We start from the raw sequence: 12,508 nt of genomic DNA on the forward strand, positions 1-12,508 counted from the left end.
TTTTTTTTTTAAACAACACCAATACACCTATATGTGGCAACTGCCTGCAAGACACATATCACTGACACACCCACAGTGTCATGCTTGTGGATACAGCATTTGGAACACTAAATCTGACTCACATGGAATGATGCCTGGCAGTCGCCAATGCCAGAGTTCTACATTCACTGGTCCAGGCAGCCAGTGGACATGGATGAGCGACAATGTCAGTGCAAAGTCGCATGCTGGTGTGTCCAAGAAAGGAGTTGCCGTGGTTTGTCAATAGATGCTTGAGTAATGTTCATTCCACATTTGGATTGTCAATTGTTCAGAGGTCATGCAAACACATATGGGTTATGTCCATGTTGCACTCTCCTAACATATAGGTGCAAAGCAAGTGTGCATGGCTAACCATGAATCTGGCTTTGGGCAATGTGGGTAAAGGGGTGATTTTGTCTACACAAATGCCTGCATTCATATTTGGTCAGCATAAGCAGAAATTATGCTCCCACATGTTGCAAGTGGACATGGTTGAAGTATAGTAGGGGCTCAGCAATGGAGCATGGACCTCCATCTGGCTACTGTTAGACCTTCCACTCTCAAACATGCCTGTAGGTATGTATGGTTGCCTACTCCTCCAATCAGTGGCATGATGCAGGACCCAATTTGCACCAACACGATTGCACAGGACATTGAATGTCAGTCATCTGTGCCTTACAAATGTCAGAGTGCCCAGTTTCAATGTGTGTTATATGTGTGGCTGGTCCTATCATGTCTATGCATTTGAATTCACATATTCATGTTCACAAAGGTAGGTAGGCCACTGAATATTGTTGTCTGACTTTGTGCAGGTGAGGATGCAGTGGATGAGGAGGAGCCACAACCATCCACCAGTGCAGCCCAGGGTTCCATGCCTGGTGAGAATCCCCTCGTGTTGCCAAATCTGAATGTGGAGGGATATGGTGGAGGGTACACCCTTGAGTAGTCTGGATGTCACAAAGCTCCTTGAGTTCCTTGGTGCTGCTGAGTTGGAGGGGGAAATGGGCCTGGGAGTGGGAATCCTCTCCCAGCTCTCACGGTAGCTTTAGTGTCTTCAGGTTTTCCTCTGTCCATCATGGAGCCAGCAGCAGAGGCTGTGTCAATTAGAGGGCTGTAGGCGGCTAGCCAATGACAGTGCACTCACTGTGAAGGGCTGGTTTTGGCATCCTGGCTTGGTAGCCCCTGCACACATGGTGGATGTGTGCCTGCTGGACACTCAGGGTGGGAAGAGCAGTTACTGCATGCAAGTGCCCATTGCAGTGAGGTCCTGCAGGAGATGTCCAGGGACATGCATCACCTGGCAAAAAATGCCATTGCCTCAAATTCTGCACACACTGCCGAACTCTGCTGGAGAGGAGAATAGACATGCAACAACTGAGGCAGTTGATTCGCAATGATTGTTTGGCTTTGAGACAATCCCTGCATGATGAGTTGCTGGCATCAAGGGACCACAAGCAGCAGGAGATGGACTCCTTGATGGGAAACATTGCATGCATTTATGTTGGCCTCAAGGGAATCCCAATGCCAAGACGTGAAATTCCAGAGTAAATGCCTGCTAGCAGATATATTGCCCTTAAGGGAGTCCCGCCATAAATACACAGGATACCTTGAGGCAATCTCTGCATGATAAAATGTTTGCCACAAGGGACAACCTCCTCCAAGCGATGGTTTCCTTTACACAATCTCTCAACATGCAGTTGGAGACCTGGGCCCCTTTCTTTGGCTGTGTGCAGGACAAGAAACACATGTTTTTCAGACCTCAAATCCTGCAGCACTTGTTTCAAAATGAATGTGGTGGGCACAGGCGGAGAGCCCTGAGAGGGATGAGAATGTCGGGAGTGGGACCATGGACCTGAAGTACTGTTTGGGACATGGAAAGACACTGGGGCATTTGTGAAACCAACGGTCATTAATTAGTGGTAATTTTGTATTGTTATTATTTTGGGGATTTGGGAATTAAATTGAAAAGATGTTTCGATGTTGGTATTTGCTCAGTATAAGGCTGTTGAGTTATGGATATGTTCATCAAGACTTCAATATAAAGACAAATTTGACCAGGCTATTGGGCACTTTAGTTTAGTTTATTTCTTATATAAGCACAACACGCCCATAGGCCTAAGTGCACTGACAAAACATACAATAACACAAACCTATCATATAATGAATCAAAACAGGATGATCAGCCAATATTAAAAGAGAAGCAAGAAATAGAAATCTTCAGTTCCTACAAGTGTCATAAAATGGCAGTTCAAAATAATTCTCAGTTTGGTATGAGATGACATGTTATGCAGATTTATACCTTGGTTCAGAATCAGGGGTAGATTACTTTGACCGCATCCTATGACAATACAGTCTGTCTTGCCTATAGAGCACCAGTTGCTAATCTTCATCCTCCAGAAGACTCCCAGGTCCTGAGTTCTAATACAGTTTTGGCCCACTTTTTGATGTAGCCAAGCCATGATTTTATTTTTAGTGCCCCCCTTGACTCAGGTTCCTTGAGCCTCTCAATGTTAGTGAGTATAATATTTTCCTGGGGTCCATAGAGTTGGGCCGGCTAACCTTGCCACGTGGGGCTTTTTTATATGAAAATTCTAAGAGGGTGAGGGGTCAGGTGTAATATTATACATGATCCCTGAGCTAACAGGCTTTGCAGGTGTTAAATGGAAACTAAGAGAGATTTATGTGACTGTTCTGAGGACAGGCCTGGCTTGTTCTGCCTTCTGGACCCCCATATCCACAGTTTCCCTCAAATGCATTCCTGTGCAAGAAGTCTCTTCTGAGTTTGACAGTACTGGTGAACCCAATTCTGGGTATGATTGGTTTGGCAGGACTTATCCACACTCAAAGAATGTACCACAGGAGCTCTTGTATCCAAACAATCAACCCAGGTGCATAATTCTGCCACATTTGTACATGCATAAAGATCCCATATGATACACTCCTTGATATGCTGCCATGCCCTCAGTTGATAAGGTCATCATCCACCCCCTTCATGATGATCGAGGACTGCACTAGGGCTTCAGAAATCACATCCTCCATCTTTTTTGTGGGAGTCTGCGTTGCTATTACTAGGGCAGGGACAACACATTCCGAACTGCCAACTCCATTTCCCGCTGGCGTTTCCCGGTTAACACTTACATAATCAGCACCAATAGGTGTTGTCTCATTCCCTGACTCTATACAGCTGGTAACAGTACCATTAGTTAGACATAGATCTACCTTATAATTAGCTTTATTGGTAGAATTAAGCGACTTGTACTGAAGTCACTGGGCCTCATTACGGCCCTGGCGGTAGGGGGTTAACGGCGCCGGTAGAGCTGCCAGCGCTATTAACCCCCTACCGCCTCATTACGAGGTCTGCTCGCGGGACCCCTCAGCAGGTCCCGCGAGCAGAGCAGGATGCTAACAACAGGCCCGTCATTAATGGGCCCGTTGTTAGCATCCTGCCCATTCCCATTGAGCCCTATGGGAATGGTGATGTACCGGGTCCGGGTTCCTTGAATGGGGAAATACCGGGCCCTCCAAGGTCAGAATGGCCCGGTATTTCCCCATTCAGGGAGCCCGGACCCAGTTACCTCCATACTCGGAGTGAGGCCCACTGTCTCCTCAGCATACTTAGTACAAAGACTTTGGACAATCGGCTTCTACTCACACTGGGGATTACTGTTTCGCAAGGGGAGTTCTGTGCACTTTGTAAAGGTTCCATTCTTGCCCTTAAGATGGAGATTTTGGGTTGTGACGATGTGGCAGCCACACGTTGCAGCAAAAAGTTAAAAGTATTTGCCTGTGTAACAGGCATTATTGGTGACAACAAATCTACTCAGGTCAGGGATATGCCAGCCCCCCACCAGTGTCCACTACTATGCAAAGTGTAATGATGGGGTCTAAAATAAAGCATACATGGGGACAAGAGGTAAACAACAGCTCTCTCGCCCACCTAAAGAACAGGGTATCATTGAATCACCTCAAAGCTACCGGTTTTTCTTCCTTAATTACTTCTCTCCCATTTAGCCCCTAAGGCCTATTGGTAAGGAGCTGAAACTACTGCAATCGTTGCCAGCCCCTGTCCATAGATCAGGACCCCAATGGCCCGGCAACACTGCACAGAAGGACCACAGATTAAGCGAGGACACAAATGCTGCTGCGAGAGAAATGCAGCTACATGCTTACCGCCGAGCCTACACATGTCAGGCTAGCAGACAACTACTGGTAATCACCGGCAGCCCGCAGAGCAGCAAGCTCAGGTGGCACTAAGACACCTCCGAGACTTTCCCCAATGGAGGTCAATAGGAGTCCGGAGCGCCCGAAAATCACACGTCCTCCGTGTCCTCACCGGTATGTCTTGCTGGAGTAAGGGACCCTGCAGCGTCACGTATCCGGCATCCAGGGGCAAGCTGCCTCGAGCCGACACCACCTCTTGACCATTCACTTTCAACAAGATTGCCCCCCAATAGGACTCTGTTTCTTTCATGGTAGGACTCTGTGCCTCTTTTGTGTGGTGTTTCCACATTTTTTCATGAGACTAGGATTGCTCTTGTAGTCGAAGTGTGATATGGGTCCAGTTTGAGTATTATTTCCAGGGCATCTTTTTGTTCCCAGTCCACCTCTGGACATGTTGCATGAGTATGCTGAACACCTGTCTGTCACTATCCACATAGGTGGATGATCAAGTTAACAAGTATGCATGTGGGTGATATGTGTAGTATGTGGTTCTTTGCTGATGAGGTGCTTGTGTCAGAGGCTGCCATGTAATTCTCATGTGTCATGTGTAATATTGCTTGTTTGTTCCCTGGTGTGTTCCCATTGATGTGATCAAGGGCTGGTGATGGAGAGGGGGCATTCCCTTTTTCCTCCTGTTTGCATATCCTGTAGATGGCTACTTTGCTTTCTTGAATTTCTGAAGGGCATCTTCATGATTGGACAAGGGACATGTTGAGGGTTTCAGAGGCATGCAGGTGGACGTGGTGGGTGGGCAGATGTTGATTGTTCCCATTCCAGGTGCATGAAGGTGGGCAGGTCCAGCAGCAATGGTGTGGAGGGACACATCAAGATGGCAGTCAGACGGGCCCCTTTTTGCACTTGATGCATGCCACGCAGGGGAGCACATGGTATGAGCATTGTGCTTGGGGCAAGCATTACTTTGTTTTGGTTTTTTGCCTGTGACATGTTCACTTTTTATTCCACTCGGGCAGTGGTTTGTGCACTCCATGTGATGGATGTCGATGGGGTGACTTTGTACTTTTTGTGTTAGGGGCACATACAGTTTGCCACTCCGAGGGGCACTTTCTCAGGGTTTTGTTTTGGGCAAGCTGGATGAGCCTGAACGTGTCATTGATTGCTATGGGGGATGTAGCTTTACTGTGTGTTTTCCAGGAGGGTTGGTATTCATGGGAAGTAGGTTTGTACTACCTGGTTGAATGTGTCCTGTCCCTATGCCCTTTCACCTGCTAAGGGAATGGGTTGTGCCTGTGGATGAGGGTGGAAGCCCTTCTGCGCCTCTACTGCTATGCCACGATGTGTGACAATATTATGAAGGACACAACATGCCACAATAATTGTGCATACCATAGGGGTTTCACATATAAATACACCACCTGAGTGGTCAAGGGAGTGGAAGTGTGACTTGAGCACTCTGAATGTGTGCTTCACTATGAACCTAGTGGCTATGTGTGCTGCGTTGTAGTACACCTCATCTGGGATGGCTGGATTCCTAATGAGTTTCAACAGGAATGTTGACAGCGGGTAGGCACTGTCCTCTGCAATGGAATAAATGGTTGTTAATGGCATCTATTGTCATTTCTTGTATTTCTGTGTTTCAGGTGACTGCTTTTATGTGCCTGATTGTTGATGCTCAACCACCAGTCAGTTTTTTCCAAAGGTTCCTGATGCAAGGGCCTGGTATATGGGGGAAACCTGGGTAATTGACATTGACAAGCAGAATGTGTCCCTTGGCATTACATATCAACTGAACATTAATAGAATGCCAATCTATCCTGATGTGATATATGTGCTCTGTCTCTCAGGGGACCAGGGCACCGGGTTGCAGCACAACATGGGTGCATTTTATGGCTCCCAGTACCAGGGGGAAGTGTGCAACTGCATAGAATTCCAGGAACACTGTCTGTGTTGCCTGCAGTGTACGTGGCATGTTTATGTGCCTATGCACATGTGTTAGGAAGAAGTGCAAGACCTGGTACAGGCACCTTGATTGTGTGAGCTGTGATATTCTAGCCACAATGGCTGTGGTATGCTGGAATGATCCTGTGACCAGGAGATGTAGGGCTAATAGCACTTTGACCAGAGGTGGCACAGCCTGTGAGCAAATGGTGGATGGTACCAGATAATTCTCCCACTTCCTGACCAGGTCTCAGATGATATTGGGAGAGAAGCAGTATCTTCCATGCACCACCTCATCCGACATCTCGAATAATGTTGTTCAGAGATGGACTATTCCTGGCTTCCCCTCTTCCTCATCCACCTCCATCCATGTAATAGTATCAGTGCTAGCAATGCAGGATCTGGCATTTTGTCGATCAATGTTCATTGGGGTTGCATTGCTCTTTTATGTATGACCTTTCTGAGAGGTTTGTGTTTTCCGACATGTAACAGTGAGGGTAAGATCGCAAGATGTGTGTTCTCCTTTGGGCTCCCGACAATTGCTTGATAGCTTCTGTGAATAGTGTTTCCTTAGCTCTTGTTGGGGCGAGTTTGTTGTTTGCACGGTACCTCCCTCCTATGCCCATGTTCTTCCTCATTTTCCTCCTTGAATTTTTGCTTGTTCCGCCCCATATTTAACGTTGCACTCTGTGTGGCGAAAGCGCTCCTGCACAGTGCAAAGTGAGACACGCCAGTGCAAAGTTCGATATGTGAATCGGTATTTTAAATGTGTGTAAATGAGGCCGTCTGTTTTTACGTTTACCTTTAAACACCTAAAGAGGCCCAGATTCTCTCTAGCTTGTAGTATATGATTCTTCCACTGATCATAAATTGCCATACTAGAAAAAAACTGACGAGTCAAACCCACACATAAAGACATCCATCTTTGCAATCTGTTATACACGGTACTGCTGCTTTAGTGATAATCATTTCTGCTGTTGTAAGGAATTAACAAATGTGATTGTTTTAAATTGGTCTGCTCATTTCATAATGGCGATGAGGGCTCTCGAGTCTCCATTTCACGTTGTTTGTCCTCAGCTACTGCTAACAGACAGCTTATGCTCCAAGAGATTGTGATGTAGTTGTGTACACAGTTATATTTTGTTTATATATTTTGTCACAGTTTCAACATTCTGCGAGAAAAAAGCCGCATTTGGTTCTTTGAAAAAAGAGAAGTGGATCAGGCAATGTTCATGCTCCGTATGAAAAACCGAGAAAAGATTATGCAAACCATATGTGGTGATAAATCAAATACTGTCAACCGTGCAAGAAAACAATATCTGTTACTTTTTTCATTTGGAGAAAAAAAAGAACGTTTTTGGGATGTGTTAATATTGTAATTGTTAAATATCTGAAAAGCTAAAACGTTCACAACACAAAATTAAAGGGTTTATGTAATAACACAGTGTGTGGTCATGCTTTGCACAAATCATTATCTCAGTAGTGCTTCATCAAACACTAGACAATTGACACATTTGCACAATGACATGAACATTAAATTTGGTCAACATCCATCAGTTGAAGCGGAAACTGACATGCATTCCAAACACATTAATTGACACCTACACGTGTTACCGCTACACGCAGGGGTTGGGGCATGGGCTGTTTTTGTGTGCTGCTGGTTTTATAATGGCATAATTCAACTCAGCTGTTCTAGCCACCAGAGTGCATTGGCGGCAATGTGAAACAAATGCCTGCAGCTCTATTTTCAGGCAAAATATTCATTATTCCTTCATGGTACGTGTTAGTTGGAAAATCTGACATGCACTGTTTTTGGCAAGAGCATATATCACATATATACACATGATCTATGCAAACATGAGTAACACATGTAACATGTTCCCAAGAAAACCCGTCAATTTAAATGACGTTGTAGTAACAATGCAAAACATAGAAAGAAACAACGTTAGCCAGGTATGTGTAACAACAGAGCATAACTCTCACCCCACGATGCACTGCTCATGACATCAGAAATGACATCCCAAATTACACAACAAATACTATCTTTGAAGACTTTACTAAAATCGAGAGGGGGTGCATGTTAACAGAGGATAGAGTTGAAGGTATACATGGGGCATGTCATCAGACATGGCCCCTCCCCCCCCCCCATTGCACTACTCACAGAGCAGCGCCAAAGGCTCACGGCTATACCACAGTATCCACAGGTAATGACGTGTGTGTGTTGCCATGAGTAGTGCATGGCGAGGGTTAATCCTGCTTGTGTTGTAGTGCATAAGTAGTGAATTGCAATGGTCTTTAGGTTTTGCATTGTAACTATAGAGTCCATTAATGTGAGGTTTTGTCAGAGGATTTGTATTTTTTCATGTAGTGTGTCCTATTGCTAAGTCAGAAAAGCAAAGTATCCGTTCAAAAGGTTCACGTTGATTTTCTTTCAAATGCTATACTTTAACCATGCCAGCACTTTTTTGCAGGTTCAACAGTGCATAACCTGTGATCACGCTAATGGTTCAATGTCCTTCAGAGCAATGTCTACCAAGCATGGACAGTGTCAATGACCAGCATCCGTGTGCAAGAGGCGTGGCATCCAGCAATGCCCTGGGCATGGTGACCTTGCCTGAAGTGTCCACAGGGCATTGTCACAGGGTACATCACTGGCACTCTGATCCCATCTACACGGCCCTCTGAGCATGGCCTGTGACAACATTCCAGGCACAGTTAACCTTCATGCAGTATGTGGGGTGCATGGCCTTCAGTCTGTACTCATGGCCCCTATACTCTGAACGTACCTACAGTGCCCGCTGAGCTTGGTTGTGGCCATGCTCCTTTCACAGTGCCCCATCCTGGAGTACCTGGTTGTCATGGCTTGTGGCCATATCATGGATAAACTGTGCCTGGCATATAATTGAAAGTTATGGCTCAAAATTTTGGCATGACATGCTGTCATACGCAGCTGGAACAGTAACCTTACCTGTAGAGTTTACTTGCCATGGCATTGTCTTCATGGTATATCCTACAGACATGCTGGGGTACTCACAGTTCTACCTACGGAATTCCTATCCATGTGTGTTGTCAATCAGGCCAGTGTTTTTTTACACTTCACTTCAGCAAAAACTCCCTTTTGGAATTTAAATGGGAAATGTTTTGTGGGATCCCTCCATACAACCTTGACCCACTGGTTGGAATTTCTCAGGACCAGGACAGTCCCCTTTTTTATCAGCTCAAGGTTCGCAAACCTAAATTTGTGAAGCCAAGTTGGTTCTGGACTGAAATTATTTAGCATTGCCTCCACCAATCACAGCCTGTTTCCTGAAGTTAGTTTAAGTTTACCCAACGGCAGTATATTATTGGTATTCTCATTACTTCTTATAAAATTAGTGTTCAGGAAGTTCTCTTAATGTAAAAAGAAGTGCAAGCGGAAAGAATATTTTTTCGTGGAATGTTTCATGCAGTTTTATCCACCATCTCCAAAGTTATATGCCTTCCAAAATTGTCTTTTTAATATGAAGTCCTAATTAACCAAAATTACAGACTACTTTGTATGATCAGCATCCAATGGGGAGAAGTTAAGGCTGCTGCGATATCTTCCATCAAGTAAAGAGAAAGGAGAATTTAAATCACAATGGGCCTTATTACAAGTTTGCCGGTCCGGGAACTAAGGTACCGGTAAGCTGGCGGGCACCGTAGTTCCCGGACCGGCAAACTACGAGTTGTGCTCGCGGGTGCCTTTCTGCTGCCAGGTCGGTCCAGGTGGGCAGAGCGGCACCCGTGAGCACAGCATGCCGCATGAACCAGCACCATTCACAAATGGTGCCGGTGCATGCGGTTTCCCAATTCCCATTGAGCCCCATTGGGCTCAATGGGAAAGAATTTTTTCCGGCGCCCTGGAATGGGCAATAACCGGGTCCTCAGGGGTTGTAATACCCCAGTAATTGCCCATTCCAGGGCGCCGGAAAAAAACGACTCTGGCGGCAGCCATGCATGTAGTACAGGCACGGCTGCCCGCCAGGGTCGTGATGAGGCCCACTGTTTTCAATGTGTTATAGATGTATTCTAGTCGCAGGATTTTGCCAGATATAAGATGTGGAAACAGGCTGTTGCTATAGAAAAGACAGGAGATTAAAAGCCACATTTTTAGCTCAGTTGTAATTGAGGATAACAGTCACATTGTAAATTAGGTGGTCATAGTGTGATTTTGTTTATGGAACTACCACCAAACTTGAATACCATTACCGCCACTTGGTCCAGTGGAATTACTGCTGGATTATCAGAAAGGTGGTGCTAATCCCCATTTTTGGGCTTCATGTGAGTCCAATCAGGTTTTGGCAGATTTAAAATGTGCAGTAAATTCACCCTGGGAAGTCTGCTGATTTTTGGCAGTAAAGTGGAGGAATTTCCGCTAGCTACATGCTAGAGGTAAACCTTCTGCTCCACCTCCAAACTTGGAATTCAGCTGAGTATGGTGGTATGTGTTAGGTAAGATTTTCATAGCAATGATACAGCTTCCTGACCCGTTTGAACCCCAGAACCTTTTGCTTTTACTGGTGGATTATTTTTCCTTATACCTTTGTGAGTGGAAACCTTTTTTCACACTCAATGAGTCTTTTACTCTTTTTATAGGTATCAATTTTAAGATTATCCATAGAGTCTTTTAAAAATGTTACCTCTTTAACTTTCTCTGGCAAACCTTGCGAGAACTACAGTTCCCAAATGCAGAAAGGAACTTTGGATCCCTTTTACATTTTATTAGGTGAGAACAGCACCGCCCACCTTATGTGTCATGCTGGGGAGATACTGAGTATCCCCTTTCTCATTTTAAATGTAGCATTTATGTTACAAGGACAAACTTACCTTTAATGGCTGGTGGAAGTGAACCTTTTAATAATTTGGTGCACCTTTCCACAGCCCTTGTAAAGGCACCCATGGGTGCTCATTTTACCAAAATGGTCCTTGTCTTCTTTTTCTTGCCATTTCAGTGTTCCTTGTCCTTTCATGTTCCTTCCCCTGAACTCCACAGTGGGAAATTCATTTTTAATTATTTTTATCTTTGGCGGGAGTCCTGTGGACTCCCTGCCCAGACTCCAGAGTGTCTGTCAAGGCAGGAAATGGGGGAGGAGTCCAAAACTCTGCAGCCCATTGTGTTCCAGCCTGTCTGCAAGAATCCTGTTCAAACTGGAAGGCTGGCTGTCCTGAAAGGACTGCCAAACACCCCACGTTTGGATGTTGCATGGCTGTTTTATTGGCTTGGTTCCTGCATAAAAGTCTGATCCTTGAAGCTGAAGAGGTAGTCGACCACTGGAATCAAAACCGAAGAGGATGATGAAGGAAATGCAGGTGAGACGATTTCCAGCGACCGGAGAGCCTGCTGTGTAAATGGAGCCTGCTGTTGCCCTTCATTCCAATTGACCTGAGGACTCCGAAAACAACGACCCTGACCCAGACTCTAGTGAGACCCGCTAGACTTAAGAATACCTGCATTTTGAGCCATCCCATGCCATGCTGCAACCTTGCGGGGCTGCAAATCCACAATAACCTAGGACTTAAAGCCTTTGTGTGGTGCACCATATTCCAAATTCTGAATTTTGCTGAATCTGCGTGGGCATCCTGCTGGATCTCTGAGGCATGAATCCAGTTTGAAAATTTCCCTCACCAGAGTGCTGGACCTTGCAAACAACAAGAATCCAACCAGTGATATTCTGTCTTCTTCTGTGCTCCTGAAAAAGGCACCAAATCCACAGAGACACATCCAGCTGTGAGGAAAACCTTGCTAGAGCCTTCCCCATGATCTTTGCTGCAAAAGTCTTTAAAGTGTCCTGTCTTCTGTCTTCTTAATAAAGGAATTCAACAACCAGGTTTTTGGCTGCAGATCCTGAAGTCTTCCTTCTGCAAAATCTTCTTCTGTGCTGTGGTACTGTGCTGGCTTGGGTATTTACTGAAGCCTCTTAAGGTAAGTAAATTCCTGTGTAGTTTTGACGTGTGTTCTGTGATTAGTCCAGTTGTCCAGTTCACCCACACCCACTGCTGGAATCCTCCTAGGATGTCTTCTGTGAAGCCCCTGGACTCCCAACTAACTCTAAAAGTAAAGTCCTTACTTGTTCTAACAGTCTTCCTTAGGAACTCTGACTTTTGATATTTAAGAACCTATCCTGACCTGTCTATTGGACACTAGACCCTAGTGATCCCTCCCCCCCTTCTTTCTCTGAGAACACTCAAGCTCCAAGAATGAGGGAAAGACTTCTAAGGATTGGGCCTTTTGCTTAGAAAAATGACTTACTTGCAAAAGAAGTTGGTTGGTGTTAAGATGGATTTCTGAACTCTGACCTGGTGGGCAGAGGTTTAGGAGGCCACCCTAGTTTAGTGGAATAAGGGACCCTTC

The sequence above is a fragment of the Ambystoma mexicanum genome, chromosome 7q (genome assembly GCF_040938575.1).
Source record: "Ambystoma mexicanum isolate Mex_15411 chromosome 7q, UKY_AmexF1_1, whole genome shotgun sequence".
Classification (NCBI taxonomy): domain Eukaryota; kingdom Metazoa; phylum Chordata; class Amphibia; order Caudata; family Ambystomatidae; genus Ambystoma; species Ambystoma mexicanum.